Here is a 23,830-nt window from a genome sequence, read left to right on the forward strand (position 1 = left end):
TTTTGGTTATAATTAAGTGAGATCTATGAAACTCGGAGTATAGATTCATTATATCATGATCTTGACTAAGTTTGATGAAAATTTTCTGCTTAGGCTAAGGTGCGTTAAGCAATTTGATTGGTCAAGACTTTGGAGCATACATTGCTGCTTTTAATTGAAGTAGAATGTTTAAACATGATGTTAATGTTCATTAGGTGAATGTCTTGACTGAGTTCAATAATTAACATTTCCCGCTACAGATAAGTGTGCAATTAATTAATATCTGTCATCTATTTGTTTCGGGATTTCAGCGGGGAATATCAGCCTCACTGCTGTTTGTTCAATTTGTACTGGTATCCAATTTAAATCTCTGCATTTAATTTTGATTACGAAGCATCTAATTAACTAATGTTTTGTTTGTCGACACATGGTTAATTATAAGTGTCTTACTTAATTGTTACGACTGATCAATAATTAGTTGAACCGTTCAGTTTCCCGAGCCGTGATTAAAATTAGTCAAGGTGTCCAGTTACGCAAGGTGTTCAATTTTGTTGTCAAAAATCCAATTTCACGTACGATAGTCAGATATTACGATGTGTTTATTTGTGGGTCTTGTTTTATTACCGAAAAAAGTAAAAATATGCGACAACTCTTGTTGACTGCCCGGACGATTAAGGTGCTGTGGGCATAATATGTTTCATTGCCTGGCAAACTATCTTGTAGGAATATTACTGACATAAATTTGTATTCTGTACAGAAATTAAATATGAAAAATAACCAGGTGCATCTATTTTTTATTACGTATGAATTTAAATATTGACTTGATTCAGGGGCATAAAAAAATTTTGCAATCAAATAGCCCAGGGCTAGTAATCTACTGTCAGACACTAGCCCGGCATTTATTTCCACTAGTCCGTAGTTGGACAAGGTACAAGCTTTGATCTTCAATATTTGGGCATATGTTTTGTTGCCTGCCAACCTAATGTTTGATTTTTTTAGCCTCTAGCATCTAGAAGAGCAGAACACGACAAAGTAAGAAAGAGTGTTAAAGAATCGTGGATGAGAGAAATAAAGAAAATGGTGAGTGAATTTTATTAGCTTGAGTTGATGAGTGCACAATTATATAAACTTTACATGCATGCTGTACAAATAGTTCACATCTGGATTTAGTGCTAGTGCAAAAAAAAGCATTTGTTAAAGTGTATTAGGCTAGAAAATCACACCGCAAGATTGTCCATTTTTATACACAAAGATCTCGGTTCCTTTCAATATTCGTGCATATCCGACCATAACTTCTTGAATTATGGCCCGATTGTACGAAAAATCGCGTTTTTAGCTTGTGGACCCTATAGAAGTCATAATTTTTATCCGATTTAAAAAAAACGTATTATTATATGACCGTTACACCCTAAGGACGATTCAATTCGAATTTCGTGAAAATTGGCCCAAAATTGACAGACAAAATGGCCGCCGTTTGTTCTCAACTAGCGCAAAAATATGGTATATCAAGGTTGTGGACCCTAAAGATCTCGGTTCCTTTCAATATTCGCGCATATCGGACCGTAACTTCCTGAATTATAGCCCCTGATGGTACGAAAAATCACGTTTTTAGCTTGTGGACCCTATAGAGGTCATAATTTTTATCCGATTTAAAAAAACGTATTATTATATCACCGTTGCACCCTAAGGACCGCTGAGTCCGAATTTCGTGAAAATCGGCCCAAAATTGACAGACAAAATGGCTGCCATTCGTTCTCAAATAGCGTAAAAATATGGTATATCAAGGTTGTCGACCCTATAGAGGTCACAATTTTTATCCAATTTTGTTGAAACTTGAAATGTAAGTTTATAACCCAAAGATCTCGTTTTCTTACGATTTTGGCGCATATCGGACCGTAACTTTAACCTTCAGAACACAGAAAAGGTGATGCAATGCAATTCCAACCCCATCTAGTGTCAAAAGTGAGTGAGTTACCTCCCTTATAATGGTTGTAGGACAGAAATTTTTCTGGTGTGGGACGGAATAAATTTTTAATTGGGCATAGGTTTTTAAATTACAAGTTTTCAAAGAACAAGTGTCCACTACTTTTATTGATCAATTCATTGATAGTATGGTATACTTTAGAACTAATGTTATTCCATCATTCGGTATTCGCATCCAACCCCTTTTGTCAGAGGCCGGCATCAGTCATGACAGTATTGCGAATATCCCTTTGTTTAGTACTCCACCCTGGACTATATCGTCTCCAAAGATCGATTTAGATCTAACAAAAAACAAAAAGAAAGACACTAGTTCCACGGTGTTTCAGTCTCTCTTTCGACAGCTGAGGTCTAAATATGGTGATTATGCTCCCATTTACACAGATGGTTCCAAAGATGGTGATCGGGTAGCTTCGGCTACCGTCATACCATCTGGAATCATTTCTGCCAGACTTCCACCTGCTGCTTCCATATTTACTGCTGAACTCCAGGCCATCTTTCAGGCTTTGGAGTTCATTCAATCATCTTCTACTTTAAAACATGTTATATTTACTGATTCTCTGTCCTCTTTACAAGCAACAAATAATAAACAGCTTGTAGCAGACATTTATCGTCTGCTACTATCACATGAATTTATCAGCAAGGACACAGTCCTTTGCTGGCTCCCCAGTCATGTTGACATTAAAGGGAATGATCAGGCAGACTTAGCTGCCAAGTCTGCTTTAGATCTTCCCATTTCAAAATTCCTTTTATCATTCACAGATTTTAAATCCCCCATTAATTCTTTTATATATGGCCGCTGGCAACGGTCTTGGTATCTTGCAGGCACAAGCAAACTTCATCACATTAAGCCTCTCCTAGAAGATTGGCCCAATTCCTATAGAACCAACAGGAGGGATGAAGTTGTTTTGTTTCGCTCTCGCATTGGTCATACCTTTTTATACGCCCACATTGAAATGTGGTCGTATATTGTCGTCGCCCCCGTCCGTCCGTCTGTCCGTCAGTCCGGCGTCCACAATTGCTTGTAGACGCTCTAGAGGCTAAAGTTAATATCCGATTGACTTTAAATTTATAAACAGTGTGTAAGGTCATGAGACGAAGAAGCCTATTGATTTTCAGCAATTTCCGATAATTACTGCCAGAGTTATGGGCCTTGATCACTTCAAAAAATCTTGTGGACGCTCTAGAGGTCAAAGTTAATATCCGATTGACTTCAAATTTATACACAGTGTTTAAGGTCATGAGACAAAGAAGCCTATTGATTTTCACTGATTTCCGATAATTACAGAGGTCAAAGTTAATATCCGATTGACTTCAAATTTATACACAGTGTTTAAGGTCCTGAGACTAAGAAGCCTATTGATTTTCACCGATTTCTGATAATTACTGTCAGAGTTATGGGCCTTGATCACTTCAAAAAATCTTGTGGATGCTCTAGAGGTCAAAGTTAATATCCGATTGACTTCAAATTTATACACAGTGCTTAAGGTCATGAGATGAAGAAGCCTATTGATTTTCAGCGATTTCCGATAATTACTGCCAGAGTTATGGCCCTTGATCACTTTGAAAAATCTTGTGGACGCTGTAGAGGCTAAAGTTAATATCCGATTGACTTTAAATTTATACACAGTTTTTGAAGTCATGAGACGAAGAAGCCTACTGATTTTCAACGATTTCGGATAATTACTGCCAGAGTTATGGCCCTTGATCACTTTGAAAAATCTTGTGACGCTCTAGAGGCTAAAGTTATCATCCGATTGACTTCAGATTGGTACACAGAGTTTAAGGTCTTGAGACGAACAAGTATATTGATTTTCAATGAATCTTTATGACTTGAACAGCTAAATCCATGATATTAAAAGTTTTGTATACTAAACATTAGCATGGGACAGAAGTTACAGAATTTTATAAAAACCAAACAAATTCTAATGGTTTTCTGATAATTACTTAATGAGTTGTTACTCTGAATCAGATTTTAATGTATTATAAATGTTTCATTACCTAAAAAAGTAAAAATATGCGACAACTCTTGTTGACTGCTCAGACGATATAGCTGCTGTGGGCGTATGTTTTATTGCCTGGCAACCTATCTTTAACTCATATTCTCAACCAGAATGTGTTCACTGTTATGTTCCTTTGACAGTAAAACACATCTTGATTGAGTGCAATCATCTCAAGAACATAAGATCGAAATATTACTGTTGCCAGTCTCTACGTCATCTATTTGCCCAACCGGGTTTATATTGTAACATACTAGAATTTTTAAAAGAGACATGTTTTTATCATAAATTTTAATTGTATATTTATCACTTCATTTTTGTATTTTAAATATTAATATGCATAAAAGGTTTATTTCATTTTTAATTTTAGTTACTGTGATATTGTTTTTATTTATGCATATAATACTTTTTCTGTGATATTTATTTAACTTGTCTCGCATAAATCACCATATGTTTGGCGCAATATAGCCCAGTTGGAGCTGACGTGCCATAAAACCACATTTCATTTCATTTCAGTTTTTTTATAAAATTAATTATAGGAAATATAAAACTTTCTATAAGCAAAAAAGTGTGGGACAGAAATTTTGAAATAAAATTGAAAAAAAATAAGTTAAAAGGAATTTAAAAGAAAACTTATATAAATATTTGATTAGTGGACTGTTAGTAAAGCATAAACAAGTTTCAGATAATTTCAATTTTTAACATAATTTAAGTGACAACAATTTAATCTTTTCCGTCCCACACCATAGAATTTAATTTAAAATTTATTAAAATCTGACCAGAAAAAAAATTATAGGCAATGAAAGGCAAGATATTTAGGTTCATTAAAAATACAAATTTATTTAGCTTGATAAATATTTTTTATACGCCCACACTTTCATGTGGATGTATATTGTTGTCGCCCCTGTCCATCCGGACGTCCGTCCACAATTTGCTTGTGGATACTCTACAGGTCACAATTCTTATCCGATTTTGACAAAACTTGAAATATAGGTTTATCTCCAAAAGATCTCAGCTGCTTTCGATATTGGCATGTATCGGATTGAAACTTCATGGATTATGGCCTCTGTTTGTACGAAAAATCACATTTTTGGCTTGTGGACACTATAGAGGTCACAATTTTTATCCAATTTTGTTGAAACTTGAAATGTAAGTTGATAACCCAAAGATCTCGGTTCCTTTCGATATTCGCGCATATCGGACCTTAACTTCCTGAATTATGGCCCCTAATTGTACGAAAAATCGCGTTTTTAGCTTGTGGACCCTATAGAGGTCATAATTTTTATCCGATTTAAAAAAACGTATTATTATATCACCGTTACACCCTAAGGATGCTGAGCTCGAATTTCGTGAAGATCGGCCCAAAATTGATAGACAAAATGGCCGCCGTTCGTTCTCAAATAGCGTAATAATATGGTATATCAAGGTTGTGGACCCTATAGAGGTCACAATTTTTATCCGATTTTGTTGAAACTTGAAATGTTAGTTTATAATCCAAAGATCTTGGTTCCTTTCGATATTCGTGCATATCGGACCGTAACTTCCTGCATTATGGCCCCTGATTGTACGAAAAATCGCTTTCTTTTTAGCTTGTTCTCTGTCCATCTCACGAAAATGTGGGCGTATCCTGCCAGGCAGCCGCTGGTTATCTGATTTTGTTGAAACTTGAAATGTAAGTTTATAACCCAAAGATCACGGTTCCTTTCGATATTTGCACATATCGAATTGTAATTTCCTGAATTATGGCCCTTGATTGTAGGATAAATCACTTTCTTTTTAGCTTGTTCTCTATCCATCTCTCGAAAATGTGGGCGTATCCTGCCTGGCAGCCGCTGGTTATCCGATTTTGTTAAAACTTGAAATGTAAGTTTAAAACCCAAAGATCTTGGTTCCTTTCGATATTCGCACATATTGGACCGTAACTTCCTGAATTATAGCCCCTGATTGTGCGAAATATCGCGTTTTTAGCTTGTGGACCCTATAGTGGTCATAATTTTTATCCGATTTAAAAAAAATAATTATTATATCACCGTTACACCCTAACGATGGCGGAGTTTGAATTTCTTAAACAATTATAGCCCGTGCGGCAGGAATATTTCTTGCCAGTTATACCATTAATAAATGAAAATCGGCCCAAAACTGACAGACAAAATGGCCGCCCTTCGTTCTCAAATAGCCTAAAAATATGGTATATCAAGGTTGTGGACCCTATAGAGGTCACAATTTTTATCCGATTTTGTTGAAACTTGAAATGTAAGTTTATAACACAAAAGATCTTGGTTCCTTTCGATATTTGCGCATATCGAATTGTAATTTCCTGAATTATGGCCCTTGATTGTAGAAAAAATGAAATTTTTACCTTGTGGACCCTATAGAGGTCTTAATTTTTATACGATTTAAAAAAACGTTTTAGTATATCACCGTTACACCCTAAGGACAGCTGCGTTCGAATTTCGTGAAAATCGTCCCAAAATTGACAGACAAAATGGCCGCCCCTCGTTCTCAAATAGCGAATAAATATAGTATATCAAGGTTGTGGATCCTATAGAGGTCACAATTTTTATACGCCCACATTTTCATGTGGACATATATTGTCGTCGCCCCTGTCTGTCCGGACATCCGTCCGTCTGCCACAATTTGTTTGTGGACACTCTACAGGTACCAATTCTTATCCGATTTTGACGAAACTTGAAATATAGGTTTATCTCCAAAGGATCTCGGCTGCTTTCGATATTGGCATGTTTCGGATCGAAACTTAATGGATTATGGCCCCTGATTGTATGAAAAATCACAGTTTTAGCTTGTGGACCCTATAGAGGTCATAATTTTTATACGCCCACATTGAAATGTGGTCGTATATTGTCGTCAGTCCGTCCGTCCGGCGTCCACAATTGCTTGTGGACGCTCTAGAGGCTAAAGTTAATATACGATTGACTTTATATTTATACACTTTGTTTAAGGTCATGAGACGAAGAAGCCTATTGATTTTCAGCAATTTCCGATAATTACTGCCAGAGTTATGGCCCTTGATCACTTCAAAAAGTCTTGTGGACGCTCTAGAGGCTAAAGTTAATATCCAATTTACTTTAAATTTATACACAGTGTTTAAGGTCATGAGACGAAGAATCCTATTGATTTTCAGCGATTTCTGATAATTACTGCCAGAGTTATGGCCCTTGATCACTTCAAATCTTGTAGACGCTCTAGAGGCTACGGTTTATATCCGATTTACTTTAAATTTATACACAGTGTTTAAGGTCATGAGACGAAGAAGCCTATTGATTTTCGGCGATTTCTGATAAGTACTGCCAGAGTTATGGCCCTTGATCACTTCAAAAAATCTTGTAGACGCTCTAGAGGCTAAAGTTAATAACCGATTTACTTTAAATTTATACACAGTGTTTAAGGTCATGAGACGAAGAAGCTTATTGATTTTCAGTGATTTGTGATAATTACTGACAGAGTTATGGCCCTTGATCACTTCAAAAAATCTTGTAGACGCTCTAGAGGCTAAAGTTAATATCCGATTTACTTTAAATTTATACACAGTGTTTAAGGTCATGAGACGAAGAAGCCTATTGATTTTCGGCGATTTCTGATAAGTACTGCCAGAGTTATGGCCCTTAATCACTTTAAAAAGTCTTGTGACGCTCTAGAGGCAAAAGTTATCATCCGATTGACTTCAGATTGATACACAGAGTTTAAGGTCTTGAGACGAACAAGTATATTGATTTTCAATGAATTTTTATGTCTTGAACAACTAAATCCATGATGTTAAAAGTTTTCTATACTAAACATTAGCATGGGGCAGAACTTTATAAAAACCAAACAAATTCTAATGGTTTTCTGATAATTACTTAATTAGTTGTTACTCTTTATTAGTTTTTAATGTATTATAATTAGTCAAGGTGTCCAGTTACGCAAGGTGTTCAATTTTGTTGTCAAAAATCCAATTTCACGTACGATAGTCAGATATTACGATGTGTTTATTTGTGGGTCATGTTTTATTACCGAAAAAAGTAAAAATATGCGACAACTCTTGTTTACTCCCCGGACGATTTAGCTGCTGTGGGCATATGTTTCGTTGCCTGGCAACCTATCTTTATCAGATTTAAAAAAAACGTATTATTATATCACCGTTACACCGTAAGGATGGCTGAGTTCGAATTTCGTGGAAATCAGCCCAAAATTGACAGACAAAATGGCCGCCATTCGTTCTCAAATAGCGTAAAAATATGGTATATCAAGCTTGTGAACCCTATAGAGGTCACAATTTTTATCCGATTTTGTTGAAACTTGAAATGTAAGTTTATAATCCAAAGATCTCGGTTCCTGTCGATATTCGTGCATATCGGACCGTAACTTCCTGAATTATGGCCCCTGATTGTACGAAAAATCGCTTTCTTTTTAGCTTGTTCTCTGTCCATCTCTCGAAAATGTGGGCGTATCCTGCCAGGCAGCCGCTGGTTATCTGATTTTGTTGAAACTTGAAATGTAAGTTTATAACCCAAAGATCTCCGTCCTTTCGATATTTGCACATATCGAATTGTAATTTCCTGAATTATGGCCCTTGATTGTAGGATAAATCACTTTCTTTTTAGCTTGTTCTCTATCCATCTCTCAAAAATGTGGGCGTATCCTGCCTGGCAGCCGCTGGTTATCCGATTTTGATGAAATTTGAAATGTAAGTTTATAACCCAAAGATCTCGGTTCTTTTCAATATTCGCGCATATCTGACCATAACTTCCTGAATTATGGCCCCTGTTTGTACGAAAAATTGCGTTTTTAGCTTGTGGACCCTATAGAGGTCATAATATTTACCGGATTCCAAAAATCGTAGTGTTATATCACCGTTACACCCTAAGGATGGCTGAGTTCGAATTTCGTGAAAATCGGCCCAAAACTGACAGACGAAATGGCCGCCCTTTGTTCTCAAATAGCGTAAAAATATGGTATATCAAGGTTGTGGACCCTATAGAGGTCACAATTTTTATCTGATTTTGTTAAAACTTAAAATTATAACCCAAGGATCGCTTTGAAAAATCTAGAGGCTAAAGTTAATATCCGATTGACTTTAAATTTATATACAGTGTTTAAGGTCATGAGATGAAGAATCCTATCGACTTTCAACGATATCCGATAATCGGCCCAAAACTGACAGACGAAATGGCCGCCCTTTGTTCTCAAATAGCGTAAAAATATGGTATATCAAGGTTGTGGACCCTATAGAGGTCACAATTTTTATCTGATTTTGTTAAAACTTAAAATTATAACCCAAGGATCGCTTTGAAAAATCTAGAGGCTAAAGTTAATATCCGATTGACTTTAAATTTATATACAGTGTTTAAGGTCATGAGATGAAGAATCCTATCGACTTTCAACGATATCCGATAATTACTGCCAGAGTTATGGCCCTTGATCACTTTGAAATATCTCGTGGACGCTCTAGAGGCTAAAGTTAATGTCCGATTGACTACAGATTTATACACAGTGTTTAAGGTTGTGAGACGTAGAAGCCCAGTGATTGTTAGTGATTTCAGATCATTACTTCCAGAGTTATGGCCCTTGATCACTTTGAAAAATCTTGTGGATGCTCTAGAGACCAAAGTTATCATCCGATTGACTTTCGATTGGTAAACAGAGTTTAAGGGTCTTGAGACGAACAAGTATATTGATTTTCAATGAATTTTGATAACTTGAACAGCTAAATCCATGATATTAAATGTTTCGTATATTAAACGTTAGCATGGGGCAGAACTAAAAGCCAAACAAATTCTAATGAATTTATGATAATTACTTAATGAGTTGTTACTCTTAATCAGATTTCAGTGTATTATAAATGTTTCATTACCGACAATAGAAAAAATATGCGATAACTCTTGTTGACTGCTCGGATGACTTAGCTGCTGTAGGCGTATGTTTCGTTGCCTGGCAACCTATCTTTGTGTTTTTATTTTGTCCAAGGATCACCACTAGGCTAAATGACTTCTCATAAACATTGCCTATCAACTCAAGGCACTACATTTATTTCATCATGATATTTAACAGGCATGTGTGATTATTCAGTATCATTTATCAGGGTTGTCATTGTGTACTTTATAAATAAGCCAATGACATATTTTTGGATGCATTCAAATTTTTATCCAGTTACTTTCTGTAACCCTGAAATAATATCAAGTGGTAATTAATGACACAGTTTTTATTTTTTAAAAATCAAAATTTGTCATGCAGCCCTTTTTAAGTGAAACAGGCTTTTCAACCAGAATATTATTTTATATGGCCTAATAAAACAACTGTTTGACTATTTTCTAAAATTTCTTATTTTCTATTCTTCGCTTTCTTAATTACTATGGATTATTGTTGGTAAGTGTAAATATTGTATATAGATATGTTGCATTCTTTGTCAAATGAATATATTTTGGATGTTTGTCTCCCACCTTTCAAAGAAAGCAGGGGACTATTAAAATGGGTCTGTCTGTCCGTCTATCTGTCTGTCTGTCCATCACACTTTTTGCGACACAAAAACTCTCCTTCTAATTGAGATAGAATGTTCTAACTTGGTGTGGGTGTTTACTAGGTCAATGCCTTGGAGTTCGAAGATGAACATCTTCTGCTTAGGGTAAGCAGAGAGAAGCAATTTGATTGGTTGATGCTTTGGGACACGATAACATTATCGTGTAGTGCCGTCCTGCAGAATGTTCTTGTTGTCAGGTTTTGCTCCTGTTTGCTCACTACTCTTATTATTTTTCCGTTTTCCGAAATTCTATCCGGATTATCGCCCTTATTGTTAAAATTGTTTGACGTTCTAACTCATAACATCAACTGGCTGACTATCGCCATTGAGGAGACGACCACTGTCAAGATTGGTCGCATTATTTCTGTTATGTCTTTCTTATACGCCCACATTTTCATGTGGACGTATTATGCCGTCGCCCCTGTCCGTCCACAATTGTTTGTGGACTCTCTACAGGTCACAATTCTTATCCGATTTTGACGAAACTTGAAATATAGGTTTATCCTCAAAAGATCTCGGCTGCTTTCGATATTGGCATGTATCGAATCATAACTTCATGGATTATGGCCCCTGATTGTACGAAAAATCACGTTTTTAGCTTGTGGACCCTATAGAGGTCACAACTTTTATCCGATTTTGTTGAAAATTGAAATGTAAGTTTATAACCCAAAGATCTCAGTTCCTTTCGATATTTGCACATATCGGACCGTAACTTCCTGAATTATGGCCCCTGATTGTACGAAAAATCACGTTTTTAGCTTGTGGACCCTATAGAGGTCATAATTTTTATCCGATTTAAAAAAACGTATTATTATAACACCGTTACACCCTAAGGACGGCGGAGTTCAAATTTTGTGAAAATCGGCTGTTGAAACCTGAAATGTAAGTTTATAACCTAAAGATCTCAATTCCTTTCGATATTTGCGCATATCGGACTTTAACTTCCTGAATTATGGCCCCTGATTGTACGAAAAATCACGTTTTTAGCTTGTGGACCCTATAGAGGTCATAATTTTTATCCGATTTAAAAAAAAACGTATTATCATATCACCGTAACACCCTAATGGCGGCTGAGTTCGAATTTCGTGAAAATCGGCCCAAAATTGACAGACAAAATGGCCGCCGTTCGTTCTCAAATAGCGTAAAAATATGGTATATCAAGGTTGTGGACCCTATAGAGGTCACAATTTTTATCCAATTTTGTTGAAACTTGAAATGTAAGTTTATATCCCAAAGATCTCGGTTCCTTTCGATATTTGCGCATATCGGATCAGAACTTCCTGAATTATGGCCCCTAATTGTGTGAAAAATCGCGTTTTTAGCTTGTGGACCCTATAGAGGTCATAATTTTTATCCGATTTAAAAAAACATATTATTATATCACCGTTACACCCTAAGGACGAATGAGTTTGAATTACATGAAAATCGGCCCAAAATTGACAGACAAAATGGCCGCCGTTCGTTCTCAAATAGCTTAAAAATATGGTATATCAAGGTTGTGGACCCTATAGAGGTCACAATTTTTATCCGATTTTGTTGAAACATGAAATGTAAGTTTATAACACAAAGATCTCGGTTCCTTTCCATATTTGCGCATATCGAATTGTAATTTCCTGAATTATGGCCCTTGACTGTAGGAAAAATCACTTTCTTTTTAGCTTGTTCTCTATCCATCTCTCTAAAATGTGGGCGTATCCTGCCTGGCAGCCGCTGGTTGTATTCCTGATTGTTTTCAAATTTGAGTGAAGTCTGTGTCACTACAGGCCCGGGACTGTACAGCGCAGTGGGCACTTACGGCTGGCCCCTGGATCCATTCACTTGATTTGATATTTGTTTATTTGGTGCAATATCTATTTTCTGTCTTTTCCGCAGGTTTATCTTGTAGATTTTTGTTTTACGTGTAGTGCGGTCCTCCTGCACTTACCCTTCGTACTGCAGAATGTTCTCGTTGTCGGGTTTTGCTCCTGTTTGCTCACTACACTTATTACACAGAGTAAAAATACACAGAGTGGCGACTCGCATTACGGCCCATAGTCACACAGCGACGCGCAATGCATCTTGGGAATTTTCTGTAATAAACACTCACTGACAGTTCGCTCAACGACGTTACGATATCTATATCGATGAACTAAATCTCTTTAATTTTGTAGTTTTATAGTATTTTCGGTAACAAAACTACCGAGAATTATCACATACAATCATACGTTAGTTGTGTGTGTTTTTCAGGAATTTATAAAACATGATTCATATTTTTAAAACATGCATAGATAAAGCGTGGTACAGCCCGGAATGAAGTGAGAGACGGCATTTGTGACGATTTATGAATTGGCCTATAAGGCCGTAAATTATTGTCGATTTTAAAAAGTTTTTATTAACTTTAAAACTAATCCACCAAATAATTGTTGTTTCGATTCCTAGATTTGAATTGTAATTTCCATACACCTTAAAATGGACCATTTGAAAATGTCAAAGTGACACGCCCTTTTTTTTGGATAAGTCCTATGTTGTGAAAACGGGCTCTAATTTCGTAAGAAATACACAGAATAGTCTTGATCGATCTTTATTATATCAGCTACACTCAAGAATACAGTCAAAATTTCACATTTCAATAGAATAAGGCCTTTCGTCTTGTCAGTCTGTATGGATCTACAATCTTCTACACGCACACTGTTGACGTGCTGTTTACCATAGCAACGCATTCGAACGTCCAGACACTCGTATCTTTCACTCTTCAACACACTCCCCCCTAATTGACGTAAGGTCAATTACATAAATCAAAATTATTTTCTAACTGAAGAATCATAATCCAATAATACCAATTAATAATCTGTAATCAAAGTATAAAAAGCTATTACACTTAAAGACTTGTTAAAATATCTTAATAAAATTAAGAATCGAACATTAAAGGTCAATTTAGTCTTTCGAAAGCTCAAGTGGGTACAATTTTTGTACAGGTCCTTGTGAATCATGAGTACGAACTGCAGCTGCGCGAACTCGATTGTCTTTACCCATTAAAGTTTTTTCTACAACAGCCAATTCCCAATTCAGTCGAGGAACTTTATCGTCGTAAACAAGTATGACGTCACCTTCGGAAATTAAAGGTCCAGTCTTTACTTTAGTTCAATGATTTTCGCGTAATCCTGTTACATATTCGGTTCTCCATCTTTTCCAGTAATGAGAAAGAACATTTTTCATATGTCGCTGTCGTTTCTGACACTCAGATGGCTTGGTTTGTGGCTTGACACTATCGATGTCGCAAGACGGTGTTGATAATACTCTTCTTCCTATAATCAAATGGGAGGGTGTAAGAGGCTCTATTAGTTCATCACTGACGTACGTTAAAGGACGTGAATTCAAAACACCTTTAATGTCAATTAATAAAGTCAACAATTCCTCGTAGGTTAAGTGAGCATTACCAAGACATTTTTTTAAACAACGTTTTGTCGACTTCACCAAACGCTCAAAGTAACCTCCCCACCATGGAGAATGCTCAACATTGTATTGCCACTTAATATTTCGATCTTGAATAAATGTAGTCACTTCGGCATTCTTAAAGGTCAAACTATTATCTGAATTCATTAATACAGGAATACCTCGCCTACCGATAAAACGCTTGAAACTGCGAATAAATGAACTAGAACTGGCGTCAGGTACAAGGTCCAAATGTATGGCTCTTCTCGAAGCGCAAGTATACAATGCTATAAACGCTTTATACATGTCTGGATTTTTGGAATATATGTCTCGAACATACAAGGGTCCGGCATAATCAACGCCTACATTTTGGAACGCGAAAGTATCACTTAATCTAAATCCCGGAAGAGGTGCTGGCTCTGGAACCCCGTATGATTTTCCTTCAAGTCTTTTACACATGATACATTTACTAATCACGTTTCTGACTACCTGTCGACCTCGACATATCCAAAATTTCTGTCTCAATTGAACTAAAGTCTCAATAGTTCCATTATGTTTAACATCCAAATTCCCAAGGGAATTTTCACAACTGACCGCTTAACAGGAGTGGCCTCTTAATAAAATCTCGTTGCTTTTTGTGCCGACATAAATTAAATATTACTCTTGGATGCATTGGAAGCGGTAAATTTGGCCGTCGCTGAATCTTGCGCCGAACGAAAATTCTTTACTCAAATCTCGGACATAACTTAACGGGAGTGGCCTCTTAATAAAATCTCGTTGCTTTTTGTGCCGACATAAATTAAATATTACGCTTGGATGCATTGGAAGCGGTAAATTTGGCCGTCGCTGAATCTTGCGCCGGACGAAAATTCTTTACTCAAATCTCGGACATAACTTCTGTAAACTTGTCATTTTGTACCAACCTTCGATACTACTGTCTACCATTGTGATGCATTCGATAATATTTATCCATTTTTGTGAAGAAAATCGATGAATTCATTTTATTTTATCAAAAAAGCACATGAACAAAAAACATCGCTAATTTTATCTCCTATTTACAGGGGGTGTAACTCTGTATGTAATATTATAGGAGGCGCTAAGAGAGATACTAGATGATCATGACAAAACTCGGTACTTTTATTTTATTCAATCAGTATCAAATAATGTGTCGTTACGCGTGAAAACAATGATCAGGTTAGTCGTTTAATAAAACAAAAGATTAATTAACAGATAATCCCGGGTTGATTGTTATGTTTACATTTCTTTTTACCTGATCAGTGGGGGTCCAGTTAATTAACTACTACTCACGGGATTAGCGGGGGTGTTACAAAGAACGACAAGATGGTATCATTCAACAATGGCCGTTGAATGGGCGATGTTTTGTTGAATTTATTAGTAAAATAGTGACCGCTGGCCGCGTTAGAGGAGTGACCGTTGAATAAAGAGATGAAACAACAGAATTTCTACGGGGGGAATTTATCGTGAACGCTTACAAGGAGATGTCGCTGAATAGGAGTGGCTGCTCATACAGATTCTACTGTATTATCAAATTCATTCTTTTCTATGACACCGGTTTGCAATTGATCATTAATTATATTATTATATTCTAACAAAATGTCAGGTGTCTTTTGTAATCTATACAATAATGAACCAAGTCTCTTAACACAAACCAAATAATGATCAGCTAAGATTGGATGATAGTCTTTAAATGGCAGTTTAACCTCATATCTACACTCAAGATTATTAAACTGAATATCTTTAATAAGTCAGTCATTACACAAGTTTCATCCTGCTGAATTCCTATTGATTCAAGTTCCCAAAACCGATGTAATTCACCCTGTAGAGTCACTGGTAATTTCAGAATCAGGTTCTACACTAACATGTAATACATGTGTATTTACTAAACATACTGAACTGTTTGTACTGGCATAATTATTAGACATGTCTTTAATAACTGGACCTGAGAGAACCCATCCTAATTTTGTCAACATTGCCACAGGTCCTGGATGCTCCCCCCGTCTTATATCACCAACAACAAAATTCCAGTAATAGTCTGCTCCTATTAACAAATCTACATCAAATACTGATTGTACAGATGAATTCGCTAACTGTAATCCCTGTAAATAAGGATAATTCTTTATAGCAGAGTCAGTAAGTTGATCACATATAGGGCTACATATCGAAGGTACGCAGTAAGCTGTCAGATATAACAATAAACCATCCCGCCCCTTAACGGCAAGTTGTACAACGTCACAAGATTTGAGTCTAGGACTTTCTTCACCGAAAGCCTTTACCAACAAATTTTCATGACCAAGAGTCTTTAAATTTAGAGAGCGTCTAACTTTCTCCCTCACATAAGTCTGTTGGCTACAAGAGTCAAAAACAATGTTCGCTTCAATGTTAGTAACCGAATCTGTATAACACAACTGACCCACTGCCGTCTGTAATAAAACACTATTGTCACTGTTTACTGATATATTCGATGTAACAGATTGATTGTTCTGATTTAAGTTTGAATTTAAATTGTCACATATGGCTTTGTTATGTTTTCCTCCACACTGAAAACAGTTATAGTCTTTCTTAGGACAATCGCGCATTCTATGTCCAGAACGCAGACAAAGAAAACATTTCCCTTTGCGTCTTAAAATGGATCTTCTAACAGCAATATCTGTCACAACCTTACAATTCAATGATGGGTACTGCTGAACACAAAATACACAAATCGGATTATTAAACTGTCGGTTAAAGGGTTTCATATCTTCTTTGCTTGTTAACAAAGTGGAAGCAGTAGACGGTTGTGTTTTAAAACTTGTCTTGTTTACAAAATTAGGTCTGCAATATTGACTTCTAGTTGAACTGATGTTGGGAGCTGAATTCAGTTGACTTTTCATAGAAGCCACTCGTTCTCTTGCCTCGATTTCATTTTTCAAAACTTTAAGAAATTCATCAATGTCCCATGACTTTGATTTGCGACTAACACATAATCGTAATTCTTCCGGTAATTTATTGACAATTACTGAGATTAACAAGGAACCATATGATGACGAGTCTACACCAAGCGATCTTAAATTTCTAACATGAAATTCAATAGAGTCATAAAATGAGCGAACACCTTTAATGTCATTCACAGTATTAACTGAAGGGATATTTAACAATGAGTCCATATGGCTTGAAATAACAATCTGTTTATCACCAAATCGTTCCTTTAATAATGTTAATGCTGACTTATAGTTGTCATCTACAATGGACAACCCTGCTATACATGCTGCCGCTGGTCCAGTCAATAACCCTTTCAAATAGTTGAATTTATCAACACTTGAAAGTTGATTGTTACTGTTAATTGCTGAATCATAACTTTCCCAAAACGTCTGCCACTGTTTTGGGTCACCGTCAAATGGATTTAAAGTGAGTTTGGGAAGTTTTGATGAAATGGTATTTTGTATATGTACATTTGTAGAATCATTACTAGGCGTCACAGTAGACGTAGTAGTTTGCTCAGTAGTTTTCAGACAGGTTTCAATTTTAATAATAAATTTATTTATACGTCCTTCTAACTCACCGCTCTCATTTATATCTTGTTCAATGGCGTCGTCTTCATCCATCGAATCTAGAACTTTACTGTCAAAGTCTTTCAATAACTGTTTTTTATCAATTAATGTCAACTTTATTGATTTAAGTTCATCTATTTGAGATTACTGCTTATTGAATTCGGACAACACATTTTCAGTAGTCTGCAAAATCCTATTAACATAACCACGATGTCCTCCTCTAATCTTCAACAGTTTTCTAATTTCTTGCTGTACATTTTTCGACATATTTGTTTACGTTTAACGGAACTTTCTGGAAACTAACTATAATCGTAACTTGAACTTCGTCTTCAAAATTCAGCAAACTTCAATTCGATGAAAACCAACAAAAAACACTTACACATCCGTCTCATCGGACCATGTTGTGAAAACGGGCTTGAATTTCGTAAGAAATACACAGAATAGTCTTGATCGATCTTTATTATATCAGCTACACTCAATAATACAGTCAAAATTTCACATTTCAATAGAATAAGGCCTTTCGTCTTGTCAGTCTGTATGAATCTACAATCTACTACATGCACACTGTTGCACGTGCTGTTTACCATAGCAACGCATTCGAACGTCCAGACACTCGTATCTTTCACTCTTCAACAGCCTATTTTATTCAACATCAACATGATTTACCTTTGTCTTCTAGAGCTTATTACTGTGTGATTTTCTTATTTATGTTATGTTAATAAAGTAAGCTTTCATTAAAATATAAAAAAATAATTTAAGAATATTAAAATCGAATTTCAAATAGGCATATAACGTTTTCCAATAAACGGCTCTACAAGGGGGATCTAAGGAAAGGACCTGTTCTTTATCATGGCTGGCTCGCTAGCCTGGAGGTCGGGAGTTCGATCCCTGTATTGGCCGAGAAAGTTCATCCAGATTTTCCGGTGTGGTTGCCCCTTGTCAGTGATGCAGGACGGAGGGCCTGACAAGGACAGCTGTCTAGTCCTTCGGATGAGACGGAAAACCGAGGTCCCGTGTATACATTGGAATGCACGTAAAAGATCCCTTGGCAGTTGGAATTCGATATAAGAGTAGACGATAGTGCCGCTGCCAGGGCAAAATTTCCCTCATAGCACACTGTATGGCGTATGCCCGTCTTCATTAGCCCAGGTTAGGAGCAGAACAGTAGGACGTTAAACCCCATTTCATTTCATTTCATTTCTTTATGATGGCTTAATGTGGATAAAAAAGACAGAAACTTTATGTATAACAATTATTTATTTGTGGAAGGAAACTGGAGTACCCGGAGTAAACCCAAGAGATTGAGAAGGGGCTCTGATCTCAAGTATCCAATGGCATTGAGAGTTGATTATGGTCTTGGCAAGTAAATAAACTCGATTTAAGGCCTAAAGACAGACCTGCAATAGGCAGATATAGCTCTTACATAATGCATGTTTAAAGTAACTATTGAAGGTGAAGTTGCACTCTGTAATCCAAGTAAGCATATAAAAGGTGACATAAGTATCCATGCTAGTGATTGGGGCAAGTAAACCAATAGATAAATATCTTAGCAAGGTGCACATTTCGGATACATGAATAGACTCTAGTCCAAATAATTGAATAAATATTTTATATAAAATCAGAATGAACTTGATAAATTAGGAATGTGACACCTTCACATATTTCTTGTTTTTCTTATTTTTCTTGCATTTCCTAGAATAAATGTCACCATGAGCTTCTCTTTCAGAGGCAGTCCATAACTTCAAACAGGTGTCACAATTAAACTTATACGCTCTATGAACAAGATATCCAGATATGTAAGCAACAATATTTTCTTCTGGCAGCTCTAAAAGGGGATCTATCAATATGTCAGATATATCCAGTTCAACTATGGACACATCAGAAAGTACAGTAGCTTGAGCAGAGGTGTTTTCTGGGCACTTCGGTTTTTCTGTTTCAATAACAGTTGTGGTTGACTTGAACTAAAATACACAAATAAAAATAACATAAGTAGCTTTTGAAGTTTTGCGACAAAATTATTGGTTTTGGAATTTGGAATGAGAATGTGTATCGAAGGTCCACAGATAAATTATTCAATTTCATAAATGACACCATCTTCGCACAATATATCTTAATAATGAATTAATAAACCTTTTAAATCAAGGACTGGAAATAGTCGAACACCTATTAAGAGATTCAAATATTGTTATAACAGTAATTTTTAACATGGATATTTTAGTTATATAATACACAAAAATTTCAATTTACAAAATCAAAATAACTCTTAACTCACCTTCAAAGTTTGCTCAATTTAATACATAAGTGACTTTCGTCAAATTCACAATTGGTGTTGCCACCAATAATCATCAGATGTTCAACTAGTGACTGCCTGTAAGCTTGGTTGAATTGGTAGGAGTCTGGATTGTCTCTATATCCTCCTTTTCCTCGTATTGATCCAAAAAAGTGCTCAAGACAGTCTTGATTGATTTTTCTAGTCATAAGGAAATTGATATGGGATCTGATAGAAGCATCATTCCATAAAAGTAATAAAGAATTTATATTCATGCGCCAGCCCTCAATACATGGAAGAATGGATTCTCTTGAACAACTTAGTTTTGACAACCATTCCTTCATATCTTCTAAAAATGGCACATGAGCTGTTCCATCCCTTAATGCACATTTCAAAGGTTTGGTTGACGACAAACTGCTACTTACTATTAAAACAATCAAAGAGACGATCAAATCTGCTGATAAACTCTGCTGTATATTTAGCTTCAGAGGGTAAAATACCAAAGTCGGCAAGAGATGACATGGCTGCAGCAACCGAATGACTTAGAACCTGAAATAATAAAATTAAAAAATATATATATGGTAACTGTAACTTTTAATATGAAAAATGATAATTGACTGATAATAACTTACTAGAAGAGGATCTTTGACTATCCATGATATAATTATAATAATAGGCTAGCGGTTTAAGCCCATATTTTTTCCGATACCCCTACCTATGGTAGAACAAAGGTGATTTGGTATGGTTGGAAAGGTAATTTTATCGACATTATGAAATCGGTTCTTGGGCGATTTTCAAAACGGACTATAATAGTTATTTCTCTTGGTTTCCATAGCAACCGTAAAAAAATCATAGATATCGACTCTATTCGTACAATCCAACTATTTAACGATTAAGAAGCTTTAGCTAAGTTATATTTTGTGTTTTTCTCCAGCACACTCTGTGATTTAAATAAACAAAATTGCAAATAGCACACACAATATCATTTTAGGGTCGGTAATTGGCCCCTTAGCACTACTGATCATGTTCTTGTTGTTCTTGTTGGTGGCGCATTTCGAAAAAAGCCTAAGGCTCCGTCAATTCATGTACGATTGACATAAAATTAGGCATGGCGGTTCCTTGGACAATTGCGCCTCAATCGACGGATTTTGCTTTAGATATGACGTCACAATTCCTAGATGACGTCATACTCAGTTTCTAGCCCATAGGACGCAACTATGTGTTATATTTTATGGCTGTACAAGCACAGCGGGGCCGTATATATGTACATATATGACTGAAACACAGAGTTAAATTTATTCTGTAATATGCTCTACTGATTAAAGTTAGTACATGTGATAATTACAAGGTTATTTCTTTTTTAAAATAACGGTGCGCGATTTGAAATTTTCTGAAAATATTGATTTTCCTATGGCCTAATCCACGCTAATGTGTACTAAAATTGGTTATTTAAAGATACATTATGGGAGATTTTTATAGAGAATTGGCTATTCTTGCTATAACAGTTCAAAAGTAGATGATGAAAGAAGAATATATTGAAAATTTCAGTCAAATTACTTTATTCTGAACATAGTTATCCTCGTTGTAATATTTGACTAGAAATGGTAGTGAAATGTGCCTTCACCTTGGCCGATCGTTTGATTGACAGGCGTTAACTCCACCTACATATCTCGATTATCAAGTAAAGTTTTCAATGGCATGCGGAAACGCTCTACAGCGGCCTCGCTAAGTACACTCTATCATTTAGCCTCGATCTCACTGACGTATTCTGATCAGGATGCGGCATATTTGAATTAATTAATAAGTGAAATCCTATTTAAATCCAAGCTGTAGCCGAGCCAGAGTTGATGCTTGTTGTTTAAATAAAGATCTAATTTATAATTTCTATAACATCTGAAGCCTAAATTAAGACTTGCAATAATCAGATTTTGCTCTTGCATAATGCATGTTTAACATTTAATTTAGAAAACAAAATCAAAATAATTAACAACGCTAAAGCTTTTCTCCCGGCTTGTATTCAGTCGGATTATAAACAGAACCATCATTTAGATTTCGGGAACACCTTAAGATGGCGGCGGGCAACAATCAGCCTACCGTAAATTACAACTTCGAAGAAATATAAACCTGTATTACGCGCAGATTTTGTCAAGCAAAAGAAGTAAAATGTAACATTTGCATGGGATTTCGCCTCATCATATGTTTGTCAATACCATGAATGGCATTTAACCATTTTTGGACTGACAACCCTATTAGAAATTCATTATATCTATATGTTGCCATTCTTCGGAAAAAAACGTGGTATTAGATGACTGTCTTTAACACGTGGCGTCACAGCACGCGGCGTCAATCATTGGCTGAATGGCGCGTGCATTGTTTACATAAGACGTTGCATAAGAAATAATTTATACCTACAAATACACCAAACGTCTTTATTTATTTTTCTAATGCATCCAAAAAATGTTTAAGAATTTAATTTGTCAGTGGAAATATGCAGACACTGTAAATATTATGCCGGATGCTGCAATGGCAAAATATCAAATGATGCTATTTAAACCCAATTTTTGGGTTAAATTTACTCATTCGATTATCATTGTAGCATTTAGAACATTTGGAATTTCGTAAAATAACAAAAACACTAGGATTTTAAGTTTCTTGGTGGACTCTTTATATGGAATAAACCATATTTAATTACTGTCTAAATATAGTAACTATATTAATCCGTTCCAATGGATTATTCAAACTCAAAATCTGTGTTTTTAAAATAAGGATTCCGAAGTTTAATTGTCCCCCGCCTTTCGAAGAAGATGAGCATTTTCCGCTTAGGGTAAGCAGAGATAAGCAATTTGATTGGTTGATGCTTTGGGACACGATAACTCTCTTCCTAATTGGGCTAGAATGTTCAAACTTGGTGTATGTGTTGATTAGGTCAATGCCTTGATGGAGTTCGAAGATGAGCATTTTCCGCTTAGGGTAAGCAGAGATAAGCAATTTGATTGGTTGATGCTTTGGGACACGATAACTTTTAATTGAGCTAGAATGTTCAAACTTGGTGTATGTGTTTATTAGGTCAATGCCTTGATGGAGTTCGAAGATGAGCATTTTCCGCTTAGGGTAAGCAGAGATAAGCAATTTGATTGGTTGATACTTTGGGGCACGATAACTCTCTTCCTAATTGAGCTAGAATGTTCAAACTTGGTGTATGTGTTGATTAGGTCAATGCCTTGATGGAGTTCGAAGATGAGCATTTTCCGCTTAGGGTAAGCAGAGATAAGCAATTTGATTGGTTGATGCTTTGGGACACGATAACTTTAGTTCTAATTAAGTGAGATTGATGAAACTTGGTGTATAGTTTCATTACAGTAATACCTTGACTAAGTTTGATAATGAGCATTTTCTGCTCAGGGTAAGCAGAGCGATACGCAATTTGATTGGTCGAGAGTTATACAAACTTTTCCTTTTTATAAGCTCGTTTATATAGTTTATGCTTTAGTTCTTGAAGAAGCTTTCCAATGTATTACCCCTGTAATTCCTCCTCTTTTATCTGTACAATATTTTCGAAAAAAATGAAACGAAATCCACTTATGTATACATTTAGGTTACATTATAGCCTACATGTCCCGACTCAACTTGCCACATTACATGTCATAATATTATAACCAGGTATTGATAAAAGCATCAATTGAGCAATTCCAATACAATCCAATACAATGAATATAGGCAAGGTAAATAAACAAATAAATGGAAAAAACAAAATGAAAAAGAAACTATTATAAATTAATTAAATATGTAGTATGCAATAATGAATTGACATTTAATGACAGAAAGAAAACAGTGAACTTTGCACAACTTGCAGCAAGATGGAAAATAGACCCGTTGATACAACCAAACTCTAGATCTGTAGGCATAGAGCATGTTTTCCCCTTAATATGCTATAATTATTCCATCAAAAACATTGTATGCTTAGACTATAAGTAAAGATATACTGTTTGATTGTTCAATACTTTGTAAAAGATAATTTGTGATAAATTTATATGTGTCCTCTAATTATTTTCCTATTTCGGCGGGGGACATCAGCCTCACTGTTGGCTTGTTAATTAACCAATTACCCTTTAATTGGTACTCTAATAGT

At 35.8% G+C, this 23,830-nt stretch overlaps 1 protein-coding gene across 1 annotated transcript in view; it reads left to right on the top strand.

Annotated features, from left to right (window-relative positions):
• LOC130012428 (mucin-5AC-like) overlaps positions 1-23,830 on the top strand; it is a 539,248-nt gene that overhangs the window by 223,713 nt on the left and 291,705 nt on the right. The window contains exon 11 of the mRNA XM_056100369.1: positions 979-1,059. The gene's annotated coding sequence lies outside the window, so the exon portion shown is untranslated. The remainder of the gene's footprint in view (positions 1-978; positions 1,060-23,830) is intronic.

The sequence above is a fragment of the Patella vulgata genome, chromosome 4 (assembly GCF_932274485.2).
Source record: "Patella vulgata chromosome 4, xgPatVulg1.2, whole genome shotgun sequence".
NCBI classification, from domain to species: Eukaryota; Metazoa; Mollusca; class Gastropoda; family Patellidae; genus Patella; species Patella vulgata.